We start from the raw sequence: 26,785 nt of genomic DNA, 5'->3' as shown, positions 1-26,785 counted from the left end.
GCTAATTTAAGCTCATCAATTGGCATTCAATCGTTTTCAAGATTCAACCTTTTTTCCGATTCTTGGATAACCCTTTGGTTACTGTCACAGGTTAGGACACTAAATTTACTTATTCTATTGATTCTTTCAACTTCCTTTCATAAATTACTAGAAAACTCATGTTAGGCCTACTGATTCTAATTACGTATCTATCTTGTCTGTGTTTTTTTCTTTTGTTTTTGTAGTTCTGATTCTAATTTGGTGGGTCAGTTCAGATTTGCAAATTGCGCCGTAAAAGGGGCTTGAAGACTGTGTTTATTAGAGGAGGGTCTGGTGGTTCTGTTAATTCCGGGCCTAGCGCAAATATTCATGGCTCCGGTGGTGGTGGTGTGATGCACGCCCCGCCTGTTTTCAAGAATCTGACAAATCCAAACATCTCACTTCATCCCCTAGGGATTAATGGAGGAGCTGGAAGTAGCTTGGCATTCCGTGTGGAGAACCCGTCGCCAACTTTTTCTCATGGAATTATTTGCATTGCTGTAGTGCCAAGTGGGTCCCGCTTGGGTGCAGAAACAGTGAAGAAGATGAGGGGTAGGCCTAGAAATATACACCCGATAGAGCAGCTAATATGTCGTTAGGGTTGTCCCCTGTTTCTGCCGCCACTCCATCATCTGAGCGGATTGCCTCGAGGGAGAGAGCACGAAAGGGGCGGCCGCCTGGCACATGGTCGAAACAGAAACTCGCTCCTCTTGGTAAGTTTTGTTCGAGAGTAAATTGATGTAGAACTGAAGTAATCCTAATGTGTTATTTTCTTTCAAAGTGCGATTTTTGTTGTCGAAAGTACAAGTCTTTAGGGGATATTGCCTTTCGTTTTCCTCTAAATGCACATGTTTCAGTATTCTTATCGATTTAGTTATATCGTAAGTTCGTAACCTTTGTCAGTTAGATGTGAACTTTAACAAAAAGAGAAAATAATTATCTTTAATCAGGCGAATGGATTAACACGTCAGCTCAGCGGGACTAGCATTTACACCACATGTACTACACGTTAGAGTCGGAGAGGTACGTTTGTTGCATTCCCTAATTAATTATCTTGATTTTATTCGATATTCCGTCAATTTGCAATAGTATTTTTTATGTTGCAATTATTAATTTCTAAGTCATGTACAAGATATTACCACAAAAATACTGGCATTTGCACGACAGCGACCGAGATGTTTATGCATCATGTCAGGTAGTGGAGGAAGTTATCCTCTTTACTTTGACCTGCAAATTACAAGATTACAAGAACAAGGTTCTTGGTAGTGATTTTTCCTCTTTGTTTTCTTGACATGCCCCTACCAATAGTTGAGATCAATGTGCAGGCTAAGGTATATGTCTTCAATGCAAAAGTTAGGTATTTGTTCTTACAAGATGGTCTGATCAAATTACTGAAAAAGCAAGATTGATTGTTTTCTTGAATAACTATTTTTTGGCTTTAATTTTCTGCTAAGTCAGCATATTATATTTTCCAGACAAAATGCCTGCTGAGGAATATCCATATATGATTCTGGTGAGAATTCAACCAATCCTCTGCTGCATTGTGCTGTTCTTCATTTTTTTGGGGTTGGGTTTGGGTTTGGGTTTACAATTTGTTCGGTCAAACTTTTCCCTGTTATTGATATTTCAATTTCTCTTTACGGATTGGATTAGTTTTACGGCCGTTTTGTTAGTTACTTTTATGTTTTTCGACCTTTCTGAATTCCTTTATTATTTGTTGGTAGAATTAACTTAGGGGCTGATATTTTACACTATTTTCTTTTGGATTTGGCATTTGGCCATCAGTACTTTAATTATTACAGAAATCCGAGGTTCTTGAAGACACCGATGATTGTTAACGGAGCTGGAAATCGTCACCGCGGAGGGGAGAAGGCATTTTGCAGTCAATAATGTCGGTCTAGGCAAACCTTGATCGATGAACATAGCGAGAGGTCGCGTCGCTCTGCGGCGAAGAAGAAGAGGGAGTACTCTATTTTGCCCTGCTCTGGTAAATTTGAGTTTATAGCAAAAAATATAATAGAAGATTCTAATGTTCCACTATTATATTGATGTTTCCGGGGACTATTATATTGATGTTTCTTGTTGGCATTTATTTTTTACAGCTGCTTTTATTCGGGCGACTGAATTCTGAGATGGAGTAGCTTTGTGCGTCCGACAACTTCGTCAACCGTTGGAGTTGTTTATATTTGTTTGATTTCTGCCTCGTATATTTCTGTTTTTTTCTTACGATTTATTTTGGTTCATTTAGGTTTTCTAATCTGTTTTGCTTATTTGAATTTAATGCCCTTTTGCTATTTAGATGTTTGTAGAAATTGTACTTAGTCCCGGTGAAAAAAAAAATGGGGGAGCTTGTTCGAGCGCCAGGATTTATAGACATGGGATTCTCATTAACTTAATGACTTCTTGTTACTGTTATTCTATGTACTTTATTTGTATTGAATCTATTTTTTTCAGTTCGGAGATTAGGGATGCCGATGTTGGTTTCTTCGGCAGCCACCATGAGGTTCGCTCTGATTCAATTTTTATCCACATGACTTTTTTCTTTCCGTTCACTTTAATCAAGCCCCATAACATCCCTCTATAATTCTTGAATTCCGTACTCCTTGACCGGCGCCATCTCTTCGCCCCATCTTGATGCATATGGGTGCAACTTTCACCTTTGAGTACCAATTCATAAAAACGCAGAATCGATGCATGTTTATCGTTTTCTCTGGTTTATATAAGAAGTTTATTATTTGTTTGTGTTTACCTTTTCATTTGTCATAGGTTGCTGATTGAGTTTAGGCCTTTTTTAGTTCTGCGGGATTTTTACAGAAATTTTGGACTGATATACATTTATCTTTGGATGTCTGTAATTTTAAATTTGTATTACAATTCTCGGTTGAAATTTTTGAACACTTTTGTCTCCTCATTTGATGTAGAATGCACAAGAGAATTTCCAAACGGGAGAAAAGAGGCACGAAGAAAGCCAAGTATTTATTATCTTTTACAGCATTATGTTATTTTATTTTTTCCATTTTACGTGATACTTGTGGTTCCTTCATTACATTTTTGCAGCCTATTATTTTGGATTGACCTGTTTGCCTAAAAGGATTGGTATGAAGTTAATGCCTCATTTGTTGTTTATAATTATTCGGTTTCTTTATCATATGAGGTTGTTTTTTTTTTTTTTTTATTATTATTTGTGGAATAGTCAACTCTTGTTCAGCTTGATGCAGGTGCTTTTGTTTGTTGTCTTTCTGGAATGAAAATTCAGCACGAGTCATTTGAGCAACAGATGTTTTGTTCTATTAAATATCCCGATATATTTATCTTATCAAGTTCAATTGAATTTATTTGAGTAAACTTTTGCTAATTTCTGATGTTTTTATGTGTGCAATGCAAAAGAACCAGCAGCTGACGGGGGAGTAGGAATAAGGTAAGTGAGAAGTTATATGTGTGGATGATCAACTGCTTTGGCGTTTGTGCAGTGTGATGTTATTTTTTGAAAGTTGGTATTCCTATCGTAAATTATTTCTATTTTGTAAGCATGCTCCTTATCTCATGTTTTTGGTTTTTGTTTCGGTTTCGGTTTTAGTTTAGGCGATGTTATGTGATTTGTAGATTGGTTCAACTTCGGTGTTGTTTAGAAGCGAACATATGTTTTGGGCTCTGTATTTTATGTCTACTTAAATTTACGCTTTTGTTGGATGCCATATATGCCTTCTTTTTAATATGTAACTTGCATAAATACACGCTGGAAGTTGTTTTTGTTTTGTAAGCATGCTCCTTATCTCATGGTTTCAGTTTCGGTTTAGGTTCGTTTTTGGTTTAGGTTCATTTTCGGTTTCGGTTTTGGGAAATTGAATTGCTTTTCACCTGTTGCCCGTGGTTTCTCCCTTCCCCTTTTCTTCTTTTCGTTTTCATTATATATATTAAAAGATTTGCAGTTTTGAGTTCTTTTGTGTGGGTTACGTCTATGATGGATTTTCGTATGTGTGTATGTATGCGGCATTTTCTGTGTGCAGGCATAATACGTTGTCCTTGTCCAGTTACAGAGATTTGGAAATTGTCTTCTTTGCAGAATGGTCCATTACAAGACAAATTCCTGCAGTACCCCTTCACTAACTTCGTAGCTAAAAAAGGCCACAGCTATATTTATTTGTTTATTTCAAACATTAGGCTACTGTTTTCGTAAGTGTAGCTATTACCTACCGTTACTGTCATATACAATGGCGGCCTTCATTGACAAAAATAGAGTTTGCCGTGAACGAGGTAGCTTATTTCTCGTCCTTTTACAATTTATCCCAAGCAATTTGGGTATTGTAAAATTGTCTTTATTTCTTAAAACCTCCGACACATTTGGAGTTTTTCTCTATTACTCTTCTTTCTGATTTGCAAGACCACAGGTTGAATTAGCTTTCCATTTCGACTGGGTTATCTTCCTTTCGTTGCTTATTTTTGTTTTCCATAAGCTTGCAGCTCCACTTTGTCCTCTACTTCATCTTTTAGGGTGTGCGGGGTATTAATTTTCTTAATTTATTTTAATCGAATTATCGCCGCTGTTTGTGGCACCACTTCTTTTCATCTGTGTATCATGTGCCTTATTGTCGATTTTAGTATACCCTTCCTTTAGTAGCTCTACCTTTATTTCCAGAAATACAAATTGGCCCCCACTTGGGGGAATTACCGGTTTCAGGACCAAAGTTAAAAAACTATATATAATATACGGAACAAAACTGTAATTATTCCAAGTTTATTAAAAATAATATAATAAATTAACGTTTTATTAAATCGTAAATCGTAAAATTTGATCGATTTGTTGATATTTAAGAATTATTATATCATTTGAATCAACCAACTTAGGTATGAATGAATTGAATCGTAAGATTTGAATTGTAAATCATAAGATCTTAAACTCGGTATTGCGAATTTTGGCAAACGAGTCACACTCGATTACAGCTGAGGAGGAGTCGAAGCATGCTGCATTCGTGGTGGATATTCGGATATTACAAGAGAGATCCACTTTGGGATCAAATTCGCAATTTGGGTGGAGCGGCTATGAAGATGGAGTAAGTATAGCGGTGATTCTGCAATTTTCAGAACTGTTTCAGCAAGGGAGGTGGATTTTCAGAAATTACTAATTGACCCCCACCTGGGGGCATTTCCGGTTGAAGGACCAGCACTAAAAATGGTATATAATATAGGGACTAAAACTGTAATCATCCCAAGTTTATTATAAATATTATAATAAATTAAAGTTTTGTTAAATAGTAAATCGTAAAATTTGATCGATGTATTGCCATTGAAGATTTATTTTTGCATTTGAATCGACTTAGGCATGAATGAAATGAATTATACGATTTGAAGCTTAAATCATAAGATTTTAGGCTCGGTATTGCGAATTTTCGTAAATGAGTCACACGTGATTACAACCGAGGTGGTGGGAAGATGAAGTAAGTATAGGGGTAATTCGGCAATTTTCAGAACTATTTCAGTTAGGGAGGTGGGTTTCGAGAAATTACAAATTGACCCCACTCGGGGCATTACCGGTTGAAGGACCAATATTAAAAATGGTATATAAGAAAGGGACCAAAACTGTGAATATCCGAAGTTTATTATAAATAATATAATAAATTAAAGTTTGCTTAAATCGTAAATCGTAAAATTTGATCGATTTGTTGGTATTGAAGATTTATTTTAACATTTGAATCGACATAGGTATGAATGAAATAAATCGTACAATTTGAATCTTAAATCGTACAATTTGAATCTTAAATCATAAGATTTTAGACTCGGTATTGCGAGATTTTTTGTAAATGAGTGGCACATGGTTACACCTTACGAGAAGTCGAAGCATGGTGTGTTGGTAGCGGATATTTCGGATATTGCAAGAGAGATCCACTATGGTATCTAAATCTAAATCTGAACTTGTCCACGCTTGTAAACAATAGAGTATTTTGTGTGTGTTTTAATGACCTTGATTACCATTTATATCTTTACAGCTTCATTCGTGCAACGAATTTTCACCCACCTGTCCTTCTTTCACTTTAAATCTATCTTAACTCATAAATATTCAATGCTGCTTATTCATTTACTTTTCAACTGTACGGCTGCAAAACCTTTGTGAACTATTGGCTCCCTGTTGTTGTTTGGTCAGTTCATAAAAATTTGATGACTACAATTGACATTATTTGTTTCTTCACTATTTGCAGGTTCAACCTCGTAATTACGATTACGCTAAGCCTCTTATTCGTTTATTGTCATGTGTGACGTTGGTGATATATAATGATATTACAGTGCAAAATTTATGGTGTGACAAGTTAATTAAAAAAACATTATCCTTCCCTTTATGTTCTCTTTTATTTAAGGGATCATTACGACTATAAAATCCAACTCCCCAATTGATGCTGCTCCAAAATGGTGGGTCAGCCCAATGGTCTTGAAGCCCACTGGTCTCCTAAGTCCGGGAATCTTCAAGCCCAATATCGGGAATGCCGGGGGTCCTTGCCACGTGTCCAAAGGGATCAAAGGTGTGGGTCCGCCGAATAACCTACAAAACAAATCAAGACACTAAGTGACTCGCCGGGGTGGCCCCGGCGATTACACTCCGACGCTCAAGTCAGGTATTGGAAGTGATACTTTGCAAAGGCTAAAATATCACCCAAATTAGAGATACTTCAACAAATGAATCATACCTTGTCTTTATAGTAGGACTTGACTATTAGTTTCTTGTAAACTTTCAACGTGGGACAAGTGTAGAAGTGTGAAACTTCTTGTAGAGATTCAATGTGGGAGAAAATTATAGAAGTGGAGCTCTAATTGGACTTTTCCCTTAATTGGGCCTTTAATGGACCAATTGGGTTTAAGATCCAATTATACACATCATTAAGCCCCCCACTCCCAAATTGGGCCACGGTCCGTGGGCCGGCTTGGGAGTAGTAGAGAACGAGTTTGGAGTTGTTGCTCCGTGACCTGGAGAGTTGCGCTACGGCGGATGATCCGGAGGGCGGGGGGGGGGGGGGGGGGGGGTGTCTTGGGTGTATTAGGACGAAATTTGTCCGTCTCTCGTACGTGCGCTTTGAGGAGTGGTGGCGCTACGAAAGTGAGTGGTGGTTGGGCGGTGGGGATGACGAAGTGGCCACTTGGGTGCCCTCGGGAAGACTCTTAGTCGGGTCCGAGCTTGGGTGGCCGAGAGCCATCGGGTTCAACGTTGGTGGGTCGGGAGCCGTCGGGTCGAGAACCTCCGGGTCGCGAGGTAGTGGGCCGAAAGCCGTTGGGTCGAGGACCTCCGGGTCGCGGCGTAGTCGGCGGATCGGGGGATGCCGGGTGGGGAGCCGGCGGGCCGGGGGATGCTGGTTCGCGGGAGCCGACGGGGCGGGAGTTGCCGGTTCGGGAGCCGGTGGGTCGGGGATGCCGGTTCGGGAGCCGACGGGCCGGGAGCCGGCAGGTCGGGCGATGCCGGGCCGAGAACCGACGGGCCGGTAGTCGGCGGGTCGGAGGATGCCGGGTCAGGAGCCGACGGGCCGGGAGCCGGCGGGTCGGGGGATGCCGGGCCGGGAGCCGACGGGCTGGGGGATGGCGGGTTGGGAGCCGACGGGTCAGGATCCGGCGGGTCCGAAGATGCCGGGCCGGGAACCGGCGGGTCGGGGGATGCCGGGCCGGGAGCCGACGGGCCGGGGGATGGCGGGTTGGGAGCCGACGGGCCGGGGGATGGCGGGTTGGGAGCCGACGGGTCCGAAGATGCCGGGCCGGGAGCCGACGGGCCGGGAGTTGCCGGGTCTCGGGAGCCGGCGGGTCGGGGGTTGCCGGGTTGGGATCCGGGTAAACGGGGCGACGACCGACCCGAGTTTGCGGCTTTGGCCGACATCAAACCGTATGAGCGAGCCGTCGGGTAATTGGGATGGACTTGGACAAAATTCTCTCCCTTCTTTTGTACAGCTCCGACGACGTTGGAGTGGGTTTTGGAAAGACTTAGACAAAATTCGCCGTGTTTTGTACGGCTCCGGGGGCGTTGGTAATGGAAGACGGGATAATGGCTGAAACTAGAGGTGCGACTAGAGTGATCGACTTGGATTCTAGTTTGGAAGATGACCCGTGAGAAAAGATTCGGGGCGAAGAGGGTGGGTTGGTATTAATGGAGTGTTTAGACGCCAACTCCTCTCCTATATCTTTATCTCCACCGATTTTTTTTTTTTAAGATGCCAACGGCATCAATGGCAAAAAGCCATTCTCTCGCAAATTATGAGTTATACTCTGTCTTGTTTGGGTAAGACGATATCTCATGGTTATTGCGTGGTGGTAAGTCCCACTTTCGTAAAGGATGAGATACGTTTTTTTTTTTAAGCACGGCGGTATCCCTTGGCTTAGCCTAGTGGGAAGTGCACTTTTTACGAATAATGAGTTTAGCTTTATTTTTTAAGGCGATATCGTATCCCTTGGCTTTTTGCCTATTGGGAAGTCCGACTCTCGCAAAGAATAAGCTAAGCTTTATCTTTTAAGGCGGTGTGGTATCCCTTGGCTCTTTGCCTAGTGGGAAGTGCACTTTTTACGAATAATGAGTTTAGCTTTATTTTTTAAGGCGATGTCGTATCCCTTGGCTTTTTGCCTATTGGGAAGTCCGACTCTCGCAAAGAATAAGCTAAGTTTTATCTTTTAAGACGATGTGGTATCCCTTGGCTTTTTGCCTAGTGGGAAGTCCGACATTTTAAGGGTGAGCTATGCTTCATCTTTTTAAGAAAGGCGGTATCCCTTGGCTTAGCCTAGTGGGAAATGCACTTTTTGCGAAGAATGAGTTTAGCTTTATTTTTTAAGGCGAAGTCATATCCCTTGGCTTTTTGCCTATTGGGAGGTCCGACTCTCGCAAAGAATAAGCTAAGCTTTATCTTTTAAGGCGATGTGGTATCCCTTGGCTTTTTGCCTAGTGGGAAGTCCGACATTCGTAAAGGATGAGCTATGCTCTATCTTTTTAAGCAAGGCGGTATCCCTTGGCTATAGCCTAGTGGGAAGTCCGTCTTTTTATTTTCTCTTGGTGTTTTAGGGAACGAAACTCCAATTTCGATATGTTATCACGTATGTAAATTGTAGTTTTACGGGTAGTGGGTTGAAAGGTAACGAAAGTGATCAGCAGATACATAAAAATATTGCGGTGACCGACATGCCCCCGGCTTGTTTTTGAAAGTTCTTAAGATCTTCAAGTTTTTTGCCCTTAGCGCCTATTCATGTATTGTGGCGCTATCCTTTTGATGGCTATGCGGCGTGAGCGTTAGGTTAGGTGAGCGTTGGGCGCATTTCTTGTCTATCTCTCGTCTCAGGGTGCGTCTCCTCGTGCTTTCCCCTCGCGGGCAAACCCATCTCCGCAATCTCCTCAATGCGAATGTACTTCTCGGCCCGACCGATGAGCTCATCCAATGTCGAGGGGGGTCGGCCCGCAAGGGACTCTCGAAACCGTTCATGCCTCAAGTTGCTCATCAAGATCCCCGCCAAGAACTCGAGGTTTACGTGGCATACTTCATGCACCGCGCTAAAGAACTGTTGCATATAATCTCTGAGCGCCTCGTTTTCTTGCTGGACGACCTTGAAAAGGTAGGTTCCAGTCTTGGCGTACTTCTTGTTGATGGAATATTGGCTAAGGAATTGTTCCACTAACTGCGACTATCCGTCGATAGTCCCACCTGGCAATTTGTTGAACCAACCTAGCGCTTGGCCACTCATGGTAGTTTGAAAGATCTTGCAGTATGCCGCATCCGTGAGACCGTAAAGATCGACCTTGGCATAAAAGTTATTTATATGGTCTTGGGGATCTGCGGTTCCGTCGAACTGTGGAAGATCGGGGATCCGAAACCCGAAGGGCAGGGCTTCTTTTAGAATGGCCGGGGTAAATGGGCTTACTCTTGTCGGAAGTGCTTTCACCAGGGCAAGGGACGCCGACTCTTTTGCCTTCGTATGCCGGCTTCTTGCATCGTCGTCGTCAACCCTTGTGCGACGTCGACTTCTCTCCTTGTGCTGGGACATTCTGCTACTGTCTTCGCCCTGATCAGGGCCTCCACGGTGGTTGGGATGGTGGCGTCTCTTTTCGCCTTTCTCCTCTCGACGCATACGCTCCTTTTGTCCCCTTGAGCGTGCTCTACGTTGATGGTCGCCCCTTTGAAGAGAGTAATCTACGGTGACATTAAATGGTGGCGACCAACGGCGATTGTTCCTTCGAGGCACTTGCTCCGGCAAAAGGCTAAGGTGAGGCGCCCGCCGTTGGACATTCCTAGCGGATGTTGAGGGAAAGTTTCGGTCTCCAATTGACACTCTTTCCTCCGAATGGTAAGGCTCCACGACAGGTGAGGCGGGGTGGTTCGGGTGAGGCTCCAACAGGTCATCGGTTATCGGGTTCGGGTCTTCTTCTGGGGCTACACCTTGGGTGACGAGGTAATGCGCCACTGCCGCCGCCGCTGCCTTCGCTGCCACTTGGTCCATCAAGGCTTCCAATTCTTCTGTCCTCATCTGTAAGACTGGCGGGGCCCCTCCTGGTCGGTTTGTAGTTCCCGTCGTCCGTGCCCTTCGGGGGGGATCCGGGATCTCGGGCCCTTCTTGGGGAGGGAGTCCATCCGTCCTTCGATCTCCTTATTCCATGCCACGTGCTCTGGTACGCATTCCCACAGACGGCGCCAAAATGATGCTGCTCCAAAATGGTGGGTCAGCCCAATGGTCTTGAAGCCCACTGGTCTCCTAAGTCCGGGAATCTTCAAGCCCAATAGCGAAATGCCGGGGGTCCTTGCCACGTGTCCAAAGGGATCAAAGGTGTGGGTCCGCCGAATAACCTACAAAACAAATCAAGACACTAAGTGACTCGCCGGGGTGGCCCAGGCGATTACACTCCGACGCTCAAGTCAGGTATTGGAAGTGATACTTTGCAAAGGCTAAAATATCACCCAAATTAGAGATACTTCAACAAATGAATCATACCTTGTCTTTATAGTAGGACTTAACTATTAGTTTCTTGTAAACTTTCAATGTGGGACAAGTGTAGAAGTGTGAAACTTCTTGTAGAGATTCAATGTGGGAGAAAATTATAGAAGTGGAGCTCTAATTGGACTTTTCCCTTAATTGGGCCTTTAATGGACCAATTGGGTTTAAGATCCAATTATACACATCACCAATGATACTCTTTATTTGAAGAACCACGGGTTGGATGATTACGAAAAAAATTCGACCATGATTCCCTCACGGCAATTTTTCAAACTTGGGGTTGCATACATACCTCTATTTGGATCCGAGGTACGTCGCTAAAATTCAGCTTCAGACGGATTATTACAAGGAATTTTGAATTATGTGATCTTTGTTATTTATATATCTTACAGATTCTCTTCTTTGACTCCAAACTCACACAACAATTTCATTTGTTACTATTGTTTAATATTCTTTTCATATGCTGGATAAAAAGTCGGAACATAAAAGATAAGGGTTTAAATCTCTGTACCTTTTTTTAGTTTTTGTATACAGGAAACATAAGTTATTGTAGACAATTTTTATAATGCTATTATAATTTCTGCTCAAACGTAAAAGCAATGGTGCATGTAACTCATAATCGAATTGCATTTTGTATGTTTTGTTATGTTATAGCCAGTAATTGCTCTAACTAAGCATTTTCTATTGCTGGACAGCTAATCTTGCGTTGTAACCATTTTCATTTGAGCTTGATGTTGAGAGATGAAACAGCACGATGTCTCTTATGCAAGGGGTTCTTTGCTTATGGCTTCCAAAGGTTGAGTAGTGGTGCAGGTGACTCTCTTCTATTTTCCTGTAATTTTTTTCTTTTTTGTGTTCACCCAATCTAATTTTATTACTTTCTTCATTCGCAACCATTGTTTCCTTTCTTTTCTTTTTCTTCGTGTTTTCTATATTCAATTACAGGTTAGCCCTTTTTTGGTGTTTCGGCTTCGGTTTGCCGTTGCTCTCTCTGTTCGTATACAGGTTTGCCGCTTGTTCAAGAATTATATTGATGTCTTCCAGTGATGTTTACTTCTTATAGCTGATTTTATTCGGCCGAGTGAATTCTCAGCTGGAGTTGAGTTCGTCCACATCTGTAGACGGCGTGTAACACCCCGCATTTTCGGTAAAATAATATTATTTTATTTTACCACCTTTATGTGCGTATTTGTGAAATTAGAATTTATAATAATTCTTGCATGGTTAGTATTTACGTGAATTAGGTAATTATGTGAAGTATGTGATTATGTGAACTATTGTGTGCATTATGTGATTATGTGAATTATGTGATTATGTGAATTATGTGCTTAGGAAATATTTCGAGATATTATTTCGAAATAAATTATTTTCATGAATTAGGATTTTATTCTTGCATGTAATTTAAATGAGCATTTCATCATATTTATGCATGCACAAAATTTTAGAAAATAAATTTTCTCATGCATTTTAGGATTTTTAATTAATGTCGAAAATTAGAAAATTCTCCCCACATTTTCTTAAATTTTCGGACATCACACACACACACATGATTTTTTAAATTGCATATTAATTAGTATTAGACATGCATTGGTGTGATTGTACTTTGAGCATAGAAAGAAATACCTAAAAGCTAGCCCCTACTCTATAGCCTAGGAATGTTTTTTCACTCCTTTAAGTAAGACCAAAGGTCTTCTTCTCCTCCCTTCCCCTTCATTTTCGGCAGCCACCACCACCACCATAGCCACCACCTTCTCAAGCTTGAACCACCCTAGAACCACCACCACCTCATATTTTCGGAAATTGCAAAATCACCCCCACAAAAAGATGTATTTCCCTTTCTTCTCCATTGGCTTTGAACTCTCCAAAAACTCTATAAATACATCCAATGCCCAAGATCAAAATACACTCTCCACTTCCAATCTCACTATCTATAAGTTTAAGGTCTCCTTCTATTTGAACAAGAGAAGAATTTTCGGCCAAGCTTAGGAGTAAGCTTCCCCTCCCTCTTCTTTCTTTTTTTTTCCCGAAAGAGCAAAGCTCTTCCTCCTCCTCTTTCTTTTGTTTTTCCTTTTATTTTCTTAATGCCTAATCTAACTCTTAATCTCTTCTTGTATTAGAGAGAAAAGAGCTAACAAATCCTTCCCCTAAAGAGTATAGGTGAGAATTCTTGAATTCTTGCTCAAACCTACAACACCACTAGTATTTTCGGTTTTTATGTTTTTTTATGTGTTTCTATGTATTTTTATTGTTTATTATGTGATTATATGTTTTAGATGATGATTGCATGTTAGTATTTTGAAAAGATGACTTTGTTCTTGTAGTTCTATGATTTTTCGAAAATTGGGGAAAAATGTTTTAAATGGCTTATTTGGCTTAATTAGTTCCTTGCATGTGTTGATCTAGTATTTGATTGTTGATTTTTGAAAAGAAAATGAATTTTTGGCCTAGCCATGAAACTTTCGGATTTTTGGGGAAAAATGTTTTAAATGGCTTATTTGGCTTAATTAGTGCCTTGCATGTGTTGATCTAGTGTTTGATTGTTGATTTTTGAAAAGAAAATGAATTTTTGACTTGACTAAGGAACTTTCGAATTTTTGAGATAAAATGCTTGAAATTGCTTATGTGGTTTATTTTGTGTTTTGCATGTGTTGATCTTGTGTTGATTGTTGTTTTAAGGCCTTGCATGTTAAGATTGGTGATTGATTGTTGATCTAAGGTCTTGCATGTTAAGATCTAGTGATTAATGGTTGATCTAAAGTCTTGCATGTTAAGATCTAGTGTTTTCTATGAAAAATGGTTTAAGAACTAAGAGTTTGTGCTAATTTGATTTAAAATACTCTTGCATGTGAAGATCTAGTGTATTTGCTTGAATAAATGTAAATATGGAAGTCTTGAATTTTATTCTTGTAAAATGCTAGATCTAGTGAACTTTGTTGTTAGATTGTTTTTGCATGTTAAGATTTCGGTCATTTCTATGTTTTTATGACTAAATGATTTTGTGAAACTTTATGTGTATTTTCTATGTGCTCCTATGTGCTCTTGCTTGCTTATGTGAATCATTGGGTGTGAGGATGAGAGAAGGGTAAGTAGAAGGGTGCATGGGTGGGTGCATTAAGTGTCATGAATTTTTAAAAAGATAAAACTATGTTGGAAAGTCTTTCGAGGTTACGGAAAATTTCTCGGGTACGGCGAGCCGGTACCGTAGGGCCTAGGGGTGGTTTGATCCCACGTAGTTAGTCATGGTTCGAAATATATGTGGTTATTTACCGGTAACTTAGATTGGCTCTTCCGAGGGATTCCCGACAATTTTTCATGTCATGCATGTTGCATTATGGTGTTGATGATATAGGGGGGAAATCTCACTCTATGGTCTTGGGATCGTAGGGTTATAAAGGTGGGAAATTCCTTCTATAATCTTCAATACGTGTCATGGCATAGGGTTATAAAGGTGGGATATTCTCACTCTATGGTCTTGGGATCGTAGGGTTATAAAGGTGGGAATTGTCTCACTCTATGCGTGTGGCAATTATGTGAATGAAGAACGCCGACGAAAAAGGGAAGTATATGATTGTTTTACTTCATGTTGTATGTTCATGTATAAGATATATGTATGTATATATATATGAATAGATATATGTATGCTCTATGTGCTATGTGTATTCGATATTACTTCAAGATTCTCATTGAGTCCTCAAAGACTCATATAGGTGTTGTATGTTTGTAGGTATACTCGATTTAGGGCCCGAGGGGTGAAGTTGGGAATCGAGCTCGAGAATCGGAAGGAGATCGTATGGAGGGGTTGTGGATAGTGTTGGCTCTCAATTTAGTTATGTGGTTTTATTTGTATAATATGCTTGTAAAAACTTTTGATACGGTCTTAGGTATTTTCTACCGTTCGCTTCCTCCGATCGGTGGGAATTATTAAACAACGACGTGTGTAATAGTAATTAGGATTACCCTATTTTGGATAATTAATCGGTAATCCGTAGCCTTTTGTAAGCGAAAGCAAATTTTCACTATATATATGCATGCATGCTTTCGACTAGTAATTTCTTCGTGTTTTGTATCCATGTTCTAAAATTATTTTCATATAGGTTCTCTGCTTAGAAAATCATGAAATTTTAGGAGTCTCTGCATCTCTCTGTTCTCATCATATTTATAGGTCTTGTGCATGATTTGGATAAGTAGTTATTTAGTTATGATTTATTTCTCACTACTGCATTGAAACAGGGTCATTCGGGTGTTTTCTGGTATAACTGAAGTTTTACTCACTCAAATTCTTTGTTTCCACTTGGAATAAGTTTTAAACCTATTTTTCTGCCTTGGGGTAAAATTTGGTAGTTTTTGGGTCAGTGAGGAATTTATTGTGAATTTTTCAAAACTCCCTCCCCTGTTCTGGATTTTAAACCGAGTGACTGTGCCATTTTATTTATTTCTCCTAAATGGCCATGCATATTTCAAAACATTTTTAACTGAGTGATCTAGACCCGTATTAGATGGTATGCTATTATTTTGGGGTCATTTGCATGAGTAGTTTAAGAGGAATTAATTTTTAAAACTTCTGCATTGAATCTGTCCGCATTTGCATTAAGTCCATCAGGCCTAGTTAATTTCTAGTCTTGCATTTAGCATGCATTGGTGTTAATTGATCGATTAGGGTTTAGCAAGCTGTGCCCTCTCTCCCTCTGATTTAAAAAGAAAAAATTTCACGTAAATTTATATCCACAAAAATCATGTTTTCAAAAGTCTTCCGCTGAGATTACATATAATAAGGGTAATCGAGAGAGGGGTGTCACACGGCGCCACTCTGACGAGTAGCTTTGCGCTTCCGACGACTTTGTTTGCCGTTGGACTTCTTTATATTACTTTGATTTATGCCTCTTATATTTGTATTTTTTCCTTACGATTTACTTCTTGTACATTATCCTTCAAAACTTTTGCTCCCTCTCTCCACCACCTCCTTATTTCCCGGCCTCCGTCGACTGGACACACGAGGCACACATTCCGGCGGTTTTCGATTTGTGTTCTCATATTTTCCAATTTTCTCTGCGCATATTGTTGCTTTAGGAAGTGGATGAATCGCTGCTCGATCTCAAAAGGCCTTCCCTATTTCCTTCTATGATTGTTTCTTTTGTTCAGGAAAGCGGATGAAATCGCTGCTCGATCGCAAAAAGCCCTCCCTCTCTTCTATGAATATTTGTTTTCGTAGTTGGGGCTATTAGGTCTTTAATTTAAGCAACCTGGATCGTATAATTGCATTTTCAGAACTTTTGAATGCAACAAAATCAGGTGAGGAATCACACGTTCACCTCATATTCATTCTCTGTTTTCCCATTTATTATTTTCTTCTTGTTTTTCAATTTCCTATATATCAGATTACAAAAAGATTTCAAGCACTTGAAGGTATTCACAACTTTATAATTATAAATGACGTCAAATTTAAATACTTCTCTCGGATGATTTTATTCCCGCGATTGAGCTAATTTCTAAGATAAAATTTATATATCTCTCCCGGACGACATATGCCTCGAGTTTATAATATCTCCCTCGAACGATACATTCCTGAGGTCGAACTTAATTATATATTCCCCAAATAAAAATTTACGACTCTCTAGCTCGAAAATTTTATTCCTGAGTTTAAGTTAATAATACTCCCTTGGAAGAAATATTCCCAAGGTCGAGCTTATATACACCCCTGATGATATTGGTAATATTTCAAAGTTAATTCGATATCTTTACAAATTGTGTAACATGTACATATCTCTATCGGATGTTAAATTCCCGGGATCAAGTTTGCAAAACTCCCTCGAACGAGAAATTATCGAGGTCGAGATTACATATCTCTCTTGGATGTTAAATTCCCAAGATTGAATTAACATTTTATTGTCATATTATTTAATATGGATGTACATGTGAAACACAAACATAATAGACTATTGTCTATATATTATATTTTGAACTTCGAAATTGAGCTACATGCATATCTTTCTCGGACTGATTCCCGAGATTAAGATAAGCTACATATCTCCATCAAGTGACATATTCACGAGGTCGAATTTAGAAGTTCTCCTTCAGATGAAATATTCCTGAAGTAAAGTTTGCATATCTCCCCTGAAATACATATATTCCCGAGGTTGATTTTAAATATCCCCCCGGACAATGTATTAGTCACATTGACAATTTAATATATTCTAAATTTTATTGAGTGTGATATTGCGCAAAGCACGAAGTAAAACTAAATTACTTTCCGTAGAGATTATGGCTCAGGGAATAAACAATTGTACTGCTTATTAAATGCATTAACTCTTATATTGTATTGTGTCCTAATACGAGTCTTCAATTTGTACACCACCATGTCATATAAACTGGTTAATCCTGAAATATTCAGGTTTTGGCATGATAGTATGGGGACGCCCATAAAATATAATGATGTGTAGGAATACATAAGATACTAAAGGACATTCGTTAAACGGTGAAGGGATCCCAATGTCCGAAGAATATTTATATGATTTATATTAAACATATATCTCGTTATATAACCTTTAGTGCAAAAGGGTTGATAATATTTATGGACCAATACAATCTTTCAAGTGCACCAATATCTTAAATATTTATGATTTTGTCAAACGCAACTTATAGATGGTCTCGCATGTGTTTATTATGTACGTGCAATATTATTTTGCACGTTTTCTGCACAGGTTACAATACCCCGGGTATATGAGAATGGATAAACTCGATCAAAATAATTTTGATACAATTTGTGCAGTATTTGAGATAAATGTCAGTACCTTGTAGCACATGCTCACACTCATATGGATTAATTGAATCCACTGAATAAACAGGTCATAATAAACATGCTCCAGATAAATATGTAGAGATTAACCTCTCAGACTAAGGACAATTACAATTATAAAATTTTTGGATGATTAATCCAGTGAATCACGTTCAAAGAATAGAATGTAGGCAGAGCCGAGTTTGGCCTAAATGCGAGAAAGCGATTAAATCGGAATTGGCCTTCCTAGAGAAACGAAATAAATACGGACTAATGGTACCAACTCCGAACAATATAAACTCCCTGGATATAAATGGGGTTTTGTTCGTTAGAGGAATAATAACAATAAAATTATTTTGTATAACGTGTGCCTTGTAAAATAAGGATTATCCCGAGTATACGAGAATGATAATTTAGAAATATTTACTGGTACATCATTTTTCGTTTTCCTAGGGTTGTCCATGAGGGAATGGACATACGTCTAACAAACATTCTAATGTTATCTTTATGGTTCACTGAATTTTTTTATACACCCGTGGATTTAAAATAAAGCAAAAACGGAGCGATGATATGTTGCACTCTTTTTCCCTTTTGTTCGGTTTTTTTCCCATGTGGTTTTTCCGACATAAGGTTTTTACCGAGGCAACTTATAAATCTTTGAATAGCCTATTTCGGAGGCCTATATTATTTGTTTCAGGGGGAGCACATAATGCTATGATGTGTTGTACTCTTTTTCCCTTTTGACTGTTTTTTTCCCATAGGGTTTTCCAGCTCAAGGTTTTTAATGAGATAACCTACAAATTAATTGATAGCCCATATTGGGGGCTTATATTGCTAATTTCAGGGGGGAGCAATAGTCCGCTGCACTCTTTTTTCCCTTACGACTGGTTTTCTTCCCATTGGGTTTTGCAGCTAACGTTTTTAACGAGGCAGCTTATGCACATGACTTGGATTTGAGTCATGCACTCTTTTTCCCTTTCGATCGGTTTTTCCCACTGGGTTTTCCGGCTTAAGGTTTTTTAATGAGGCATCAATTCAGTCGATACAATGTTGCTACGTCCAAGGGGGAGTATTATAATATTGTAGACTTTAGCAAATGGGTTACTAGTCCATTGACAAGTGTTAGGACATGTATAGCCATTTCCAATAATGTTAGATGATATGTTGACAAGTGTTAGTGATGATTCATCATTTTGTATCTATAAATAGATGTACAAATCAATTAATAAAACACCAATTTTTTGCTGCATACTCTCTCTCTCTATCTCTCTCTCTCCTCAGAAACACACACTCTCTCTACAAACATAATATATAGTGTGTGGACATATATACATATATATATTAGTGATTTCAAAATATCCACTAAGTAGCCGAAATGACCCTTGTGAATAAGTTTGACAGCTTTGACGGCGGAGATGATTGGAATTGATGTTTTGGGTTGACTTTGGAATTTTAAGGTTTCGCCGTTCCGAAGAGGAAAAATGACGGTTTTCGGAGCACAATCAATTTTGGCTTTGAATTTAGTTAACCAATCCATGCCTAGGATAATATTGAAGTTTTTGATCGGTAGAATAATTAGATCGAAATTCAAGGGTTGGGCGTGAATTCGGATCGGACAATTGAGTATTATTTGGTTCGAACACATTTCTTCACCAGAGGGAATGAGAATGCGATATTCGTAGTTTGTTCGACTAGGGGTGAGATTCAGATATGTAATTATTTTATCGAATATAAAGGAGTGAGTGGAGCCAGAATCAATTAGAGCATACGTGGGTTTATCGAGGACAAATATGGTACCTGCGATCATAGAAGGGTCTTGTTCGATCTGATCTTCGGTCATAGCAAACACACGTCCGGGAACTTGTTTCGGAGCAGTTGGGCAGTCTCTCGCGATATGTCCGGGCTGTCGGCATCGGAAACAGGTTCTCGTCCCTGGTATGCATTCTCCGAAATGTCCTTTTCCACATTTTGGGCACGCATTTCTAGGTGGCGGCGGTGGAGGTGGTGGTCCGGCTGGTCGTCGCCCGGGCTGAATCTCCTTTCCTCGGAATTGGCGGTTGCCAAGGTTGATCTTCTTCCATGGGCGTTGAGAAATTCCTTGGGGTCGACGGCTTTGCTGAATCTCCTTCTCGTCCTGGGCAGCCATAAGGGCCTTATCCACCAATTGTCGGAAGGTCGAGGCGTCGGACATACGAATGTCTCTACGTATTTCGGGTTGGAGGCCGCGAATGAAATGGTTCTTCTTTTCTTCGTTGTCTCGAGCAATGAATGGGGCGTAGAGGCAGCCCCGCTCGAAACGTCGGATGTGTTCGATCATTGATAAGTCGCCTTGACGGAGTTCGAGGAATTCTCTGAGTTTGTGAGCTCGCACGTCTTTCGAGAAGTATTTTTCGAAAAATTGGATCTTGAAATTGTCCCACGATAGGTTCTCGAGGTTCACCCCTTCTTTAATTCCTTCCCACCAATGACGAGCCTCGTTCCGTAGTAGGAATATGGCACAATGAACTCGGTCCTGGTCGGTCATTTTCATATAGTCGTAAATCACTTCGAGCGACTTGATCCATTCTTCGGCTACGGTTGGGTCGATGCCGCCATGGAACTCGGAGGGGTTCATTCTAAGGAATCGTTCATATATGGCCTGAGGCGCGTGATTTTGAGGTGGTGGTTGATTGCGTTGGAGAAGTCGTTCGATTTGTTGGTGGTGGGTTTGGGCTTGTTCTCGAATAAGGTTTGAAAGATCGCGAACGGTTTGGCCGAGGTCTTGTGGTTCATTGTCGGGTACGCCTTGGTTACCGCGGGTTAGACGTCTTGCCATTATTTCTAAATATTATTGCGCAAATAATAAGTAAAACATATAAAACACAAAGTAATGAAATTCACATAATATTACCGGATGGATCGAGCTTCCGTGTTTCGAATAGTCTTTTAAGCCCGTGAAGTTCGTACGAGTTTCTATAAGCCGTGCTCTGATACCACCTTGTAGCACCCCCTCTAATATAGGCGATAAATCGAACCGGTTTATCGAAATTAAGTTATTTAGCGGAAGCAATTTATAGGATCTCAAAGAAAATCAACACTTTTGATTTTAAAACCATACTTAAAATTCTATTAATTTTCGCAACATTGTTTTGAAAAGCTTTAGTCGATTATATTTATATATATATTTTTATATTTTGAAGGAGATTAATCGAGTGCTACACTATCATAAAACATAGGTTCGACATTAAAATCAGAGTTTAGAAATATTTTGGCGATAAAAGATTCAAGCACGAAATATACGAAATATTCATAAACATAAACGGATCAATATATATTATAGAGTTCAAAATAAGATCCGTTACCGATTAAAGTCCCGTACTTTAAAGACGAGTACGATAGTAAACGAAAAAGAAGTTACTTTATATTACATCACCAAAATAGTACTTAGCCACACTTATAGAACCCTCATTCGAACTTCCCAAAAACTCCGGGCAAGACTTCGATCCACTACTCGGTCCATTCCGGGGGAGAGTTACCACTAGCACTACCTGCAATTAGAAAATATCTATATGAGCTATTAAGCTCAGTAAGAAACTCGAGGAATTACTGAGGGTTGAAAATAGGTTATACATATATATAGTATATATAACATTCCGATTACCTTCACCGAATCATACAAACATCAAACAAGAATCGAGTCAAAAGGTACTAAAGCATATAAGTCACAAACATGCTCATGAATGCAATCCGTGTAAAAATCATTTTTTTTTTCGTTTATCGGATCCGTGAAAGATTAATTTCTATATTCGGATAATAAACCGTTTCGAGCCCGTCTATGGATCCAATATCACTCATATCACTCGTATCACTCCTCTCAACCCTAGTTGGATACCGGCCCACCGTATCCGATTCGTTTATTACCCAAACATTCCATTAATCTTTCAATTTTATCAAAAGCAAATGCATGTCGTGGAATGACTACAAATTATGTGCAAGTCATTAAAACATCACAAATATCAATCAAGTGAATAACCATCCCAATCAAATACAATTATCAACCACTTAATTGCACATTTAACCAACACATATATCATTACCACATACACACACATTCTGCCCACACACGTACACACACAATCACATACCTGCATATGCCATGCAACCATAAACATGCATAATAAATAGCACAATCATGTCTTTAAAGTAAAGACACTTTTATTCCATCATTTAATTGGTTTCTCACCACTTCCACTCATTAATTTCATCTTAATAAATTCCACCAGTCTCATAAATATGTTTCTGCCACAAATCCATGTTCATAATCCCATGCTTTACAATTTAAATCACACAATTCCAAGACATAGCACTTAAAGCACAAGAACTTCATAATTAGCACCTAAACCTTTAAAATTCGAAATAATAGTAAAAGATCTTTAAAAATTCTCAAATTAAATCCTAGAACTCCTAACTAATCCAAATTTCAGATTCTGAAATTTATTCAAGTTTTCACAAAGTTTCGAATTTTCTAGAAATTAAAAACTAAAGGAAATATAAAACCCTTTGTAATTTTAAAAAAAATCCAAAACTCCAATATGACTTTAATATTTTGAAAACTTTTGTAAAGAAAACTTTTTCTTATTTAATACTTGCTGGAAAACAGATTCAAAATCAAGAAATGAGAGATTTTTCAGAAATTGCAGTTTTGACCCCAAAGTTTCAAAATTTACACATGCAACCACACTAGAAGTTCAAAATCCACTTTTTCATGAAAAACCCTTAACAAATCTGAAATTCTATTTTATTAGATGCAGAAATCGAAGTTGAAAAGTCACTTTATGCAGAATTTTCGAAAATTACATAATTTACCCCAAAATACCTAGATCTACACATGCAAGACCACTAGAAGTTCAAAAATCACTTTTTCTTGCAAAACTTCTTTAAATCCGAAATTTTTGTTCAATAAATGCTGGAAAACAGTTTTGAAAACACATTTAGGCCGGACTTCTCAAAAATTACAGATTTGGCCCAAAACTTCTAAGATCTACACATGCAACCCCATAAAAGTTCAAAATTCATTTTCTTGAAACCCCTTTTTTGAAATCTGAAATTGTTGATGTTTTTGTCCAATAAAATTTGTATCCACCCACTACCAACATAGATGAGGCATGCAAGAAGAAGAGATTAAGGATTAACACAAAATTTCCATTTTCCCCAAAAAATCCCTAACTTTCGAAATACTTAAAAGTCTTTTAGGTAATCTTGAAAACTCTTTTAAAATAATATGATATCTTCTAATTGCAGCAAGAAACTCGAAATTTCTTACCTAAATCACCAAAAGGAAAATGAAGAACAAGCAAAATAGAGAGACTTCAAGGGTTGATGCCAAACTCGAACCAAGCCACTTTTATGGTGAAGGATATAGTGTGTGCTTCCAAAATGGATGTGTTGTTTTCTCCGGTGAATGGGCAAGTAGTTCTTATGGTGTTCTTTGCATACTCTAGAGCCATGGTTAAATAGGGGATTTTCATGGTGGTTTTTGATTTTTCTTGTAAAATGAGTGGTGATGTGGAAGAAGATGAACAACAATGGTGGTGGTAATGTCTCGGTGGAATGAGGGAGAAGAAGCCAAGTAGGGAGGTTAGGTGTTGTAAGGAAAAGGTAGAAGAGTGTCTCTTCAAATTTCTTGAGTGTAGATTAGGAGAAATGATTAGAAAATGCCAAGTGTTAAGTCATGCAAAATATTACTAATTTTATTTATTTATTTTAAACACACCACTCACTCACACACACTCATCCGATCAGTGTATATATATATATAAATATATTTATAAAGCACACACACATAAACATATAACCACATATATATAAATATATATATAGTACGTATATATATATGTATGCATGATATATGTATATGCATGCACATATATTAGATAAAAAAATGCAAATTTCGATTATTTAATTCCATTAAATACGTAAATCATATATTTCACGAAATCACAAAATCACCTATTCGATAAACACATAATAAAGCTACCAAATATAGCATGTCCAAGTATCTAGACATTTATGCAAATTATCAATTTAATTCACGTAAAATTTTTCGAGGAAAAATTTAAGTTCGTAGTTTGGGGTTTTGAAAGTATGGGGTATTACAATTGTTGGGAAATGCTGCAGATCTTAAATCAAACAGACATTGACTTCTCACCCCCTCGCCTCCTACCAAAACCTTAGCCGCCGTTCCGCGCGCCCACAAATGCAAAAAATTATAGAAATAAATCTGAAAACATAAAAATAAAACGAAATTACCATCAAAATATAGATCTCGACGAGAGGAATCCAACGGTGGGTAGCACGCTAAATTTGGACTGGTGGAACACAAAATACACCTCCGGCAAGACCACCGTCGTCGAATGAAAAAAAATTGCATAAACAAATCAGCACACCAAACTGAATGAAATCACCACCAAAAGAAAGAGCTCGACGAGAGGAATCCAACAGTAGTTAAATCATCTAATTCCGACCACCAGAGAGAGAGAGTTATGACTTCGGGAAGCAATTTCACCGATTGGAGATATATGGAGGCGGGATTTGAATCTGGGAGAGGAAGAGAGAGACGATTGTGAGTGCTAAGGTTTATAACTGAAACACGTGGATTATTTCCACATTTTGTTTTTAACTTTCTTATTTTCTAACTAAATTTTAGTTATGGAATAAGTAGTGCTTAGTGGGTTAAGTATAGTGCTTAGTGGGCTAAGTAGTGCTTAGTGGGTTAAATTGTGGATATTATTTGAACTACTAAACTAACCCACTAACCCATGTTCTTGAGTGCTCTTGTAGTTGGTTTTCTTGCAGATCATGGGCTGAGGAGTGGAAGCTTGGAATGTCTATAAATACCGACTTCAAGACTCATGGAAAATAATGGATTCTACGACATAAAAACCGAGAGCTAAAAAGAATACATGAGATTTTTAGTGTGTTTTTAGAATCTGTTTTACATACTCCTCATGAGTACATTCTTTACGTACTCCTCATGAGTACATTCTTTACGTACTCCTCATGAGTACATTATTTCTAGTCTAGATTGTTCAGTATATATGTTTCTAGACTTGGTTGTAAGAATGATCAAGATAGTGATTCATTCATAAGAAAGAAGTTCTTTACGTACTCCTCACGAGTACATTCTTTGAAATCTAGAATTTTTAGTATTTATCTTTTTGTTTCTAGATTTGAATGTAAGAATGATCATGTTAATGATTCATTCATAAGGAAGAAGTATTCGTACATCTTCTATTTGTATTCTTGGAATACTGTTTTAATATAATTTTTTCGTCCTGTAAATGGCAAGTTCACAAGTTTTACTTGTGAACATTTTTAGATCTGAGTATTGTCTTTATATTTTCGCGGCATGTTTATTCAAGTGTCATAACACTTAAGATAACACCTCTATATTAAACGAATTCGGGACCATAAATTCTTTCATTTGGTATCAGAGCCAACACTTGACGTATACTAAGTGTTTGTTTCTATTTCTTTTACAGAAATGAATTCCTGATGGATACTCAGATGACTGCTTCTATGCGACCTCCTGTACTTGATGGTACAAACTACACCTACTGGAAAGTCAAGATGAGGGCGTACATCAAAGCCATTGATGAGAGAGCCTGGAGATCTATCCTTACTGGATGGAAGCCACCAACTATAACAGATGCGGATGGGGATGTGTTTCCAACACCAGAATTATGGCTGGATGACTTAATTGGTAGCCTAAAGTCTAGAGAGATGAACTTTGATGATCAAATAAAGGAGAAAGGTAAGGCTATCTCAAATGCACTCCAGGCAGAATTAGAGAAGGAAGAAGTTGCTCCGGAGTATGATGATGATGCAGAGGAATGTCTTAACAATGTGGCATTTCAGATTCAGAAATTCAATAGGCCATACAGTCGAAGTGGAATCAAGCCCAGACAATTATTTCTAGATGGCTCTCCACAAATCGACAAACTCAGCCCCATAACAGATCTATCCCACAGAGAACATTTCGTCAAACATCTTCTCAAATCACTTTAAAAAATTCTCCATTTATTCGTTCAAATTCTGAACCACCTAACTTGGATCATATTAAATGCAGGGCCTGTTCAGGATTTGGACATTATGCTAATGAATGTGCAAGTACCTTGAGAAGAAGATGAATGAGTCCGATTTTTGTGCTGTCAGTGATGAGGAGGAAGAGCAACCTGAACAGACAGAGGAGCAGCAATCCGCTAAACATGCTCTTTGTGTTAGATATATCACTGAAAATTCTTCTGAAACATAATCACAAGGAGTTTCTCTAGATGCTGCAACACTTTCTGAAACACTTTCAGTAACTGAAATTTCAGAGTTAGATAATAGTCATTATACATGTTTGAACTCTATTTCTTTGAATGTTGCAGAATACAGTAAAGAAGCAGTGGGAGATGAGGAAGAAATGTATAAGAAATTGCTCAGCGACTTGGAGAAGAAGACTCATGCTCTAGATGCAGCTAACAAGGAAAATTCTTCGCTTAAAGAAACAATCACTCATTTGGAGGTTGGTATCACCAAGAAGGATCTTGAACTGGAAAAGGTGAAAGATGAACTCAAAGAAGCAACTCTAGCAATCAAGAGGATGAACACCGACACAACTAAACTCAAAGAGATTGTGTCACTGGAGAAGTACAACAAAAATGAAGGTCTAGGGTTCAAAAACCAAGTGAAGAAGCACAAGTCAGCAAAGAAGAAGGAAATTGTCTTTGTAAAATAGAAGGGTTCACATGGAAAAGAATGTAGAAATTCCACAGTCACCGCTCTAGAGTCCAGAATAAGGGGATACATTTGTTATTACTGTTTCTCACCAGACATATTTGTCCATTTTGTGAGAAACTAAGTAGTGACAAAATTTTGTACATAATGAGTCACATCACTCCATGGAACACCTCCAAGAAAAAGGTAGAATTTACCAAAAAGGAGTGTAGAATATGGACTCCCAAAGGTAAACTTATGTGCAAAGCAGTATACACTTCTTTAAATGCTAACATTTCAGGTTCATGGTACTTTGAT

General features: G+C 38.7%; 2 long non-coding RNA genes across 2 annotated transcripts; one reads left to right on the top strand and one right to left on the bottom strand.

The window, feature by feature from the left end:
* Nucleotides 1–4,352, top strand: LOC105964906 (uncharacterized). The gene is made up of 8 exons (XR_016031767.1): nucleotides 1–90; nucleotides 255–731; nucleotides 969–2,005; nucleotides 2,121–2,222; nucleotides 2,485–2,521; nucleotides 2,940–2,974; nucleotides 3,076–3,114; nucleotides 3,227–4,352. It is a non-coding gene; the product is annotated as an uncharacterized LOC105964906 (long non-coding RNA).
* Nucleotides 4,353–21,013: 16,661 nt separating this feature from the next.
* On the bottom strand, nucleotides 21,014–23,467 carry LOC148769964 (uncharacterized). Its single transcript, XR_016031766.1, has 2 exons — nucleotides 23,031–23,467; nucleotides 21,014–21,255 (listed from the first exon to the last, which is right to left on the bottom strand). It is a non-coding gene; the product is annotated as an uncharacterized LOC148769964 (long non-coding RNA).
* Nucleotides 23,468–26,785: the final 3,318 nt, after the last annotated feature.

Source organism: Erythranthe guttata, chromosome 6 (genome assembly GCF_056151865.1).
Source record: "Erythranthe guttata isolate IM_541 chromosome 6, IM_541, whole genome shotgun sequence".
Lineage (NCBI taxonomy): Eukaryota > Viridiplantae > Streptophyta > Magnoliopsida > Lamiales > Phrymaceae > Erythranthe > Erythranthe guttata.
This window is presented reverse-complemented; position numbering and strand designations above follow the sequence as displayed.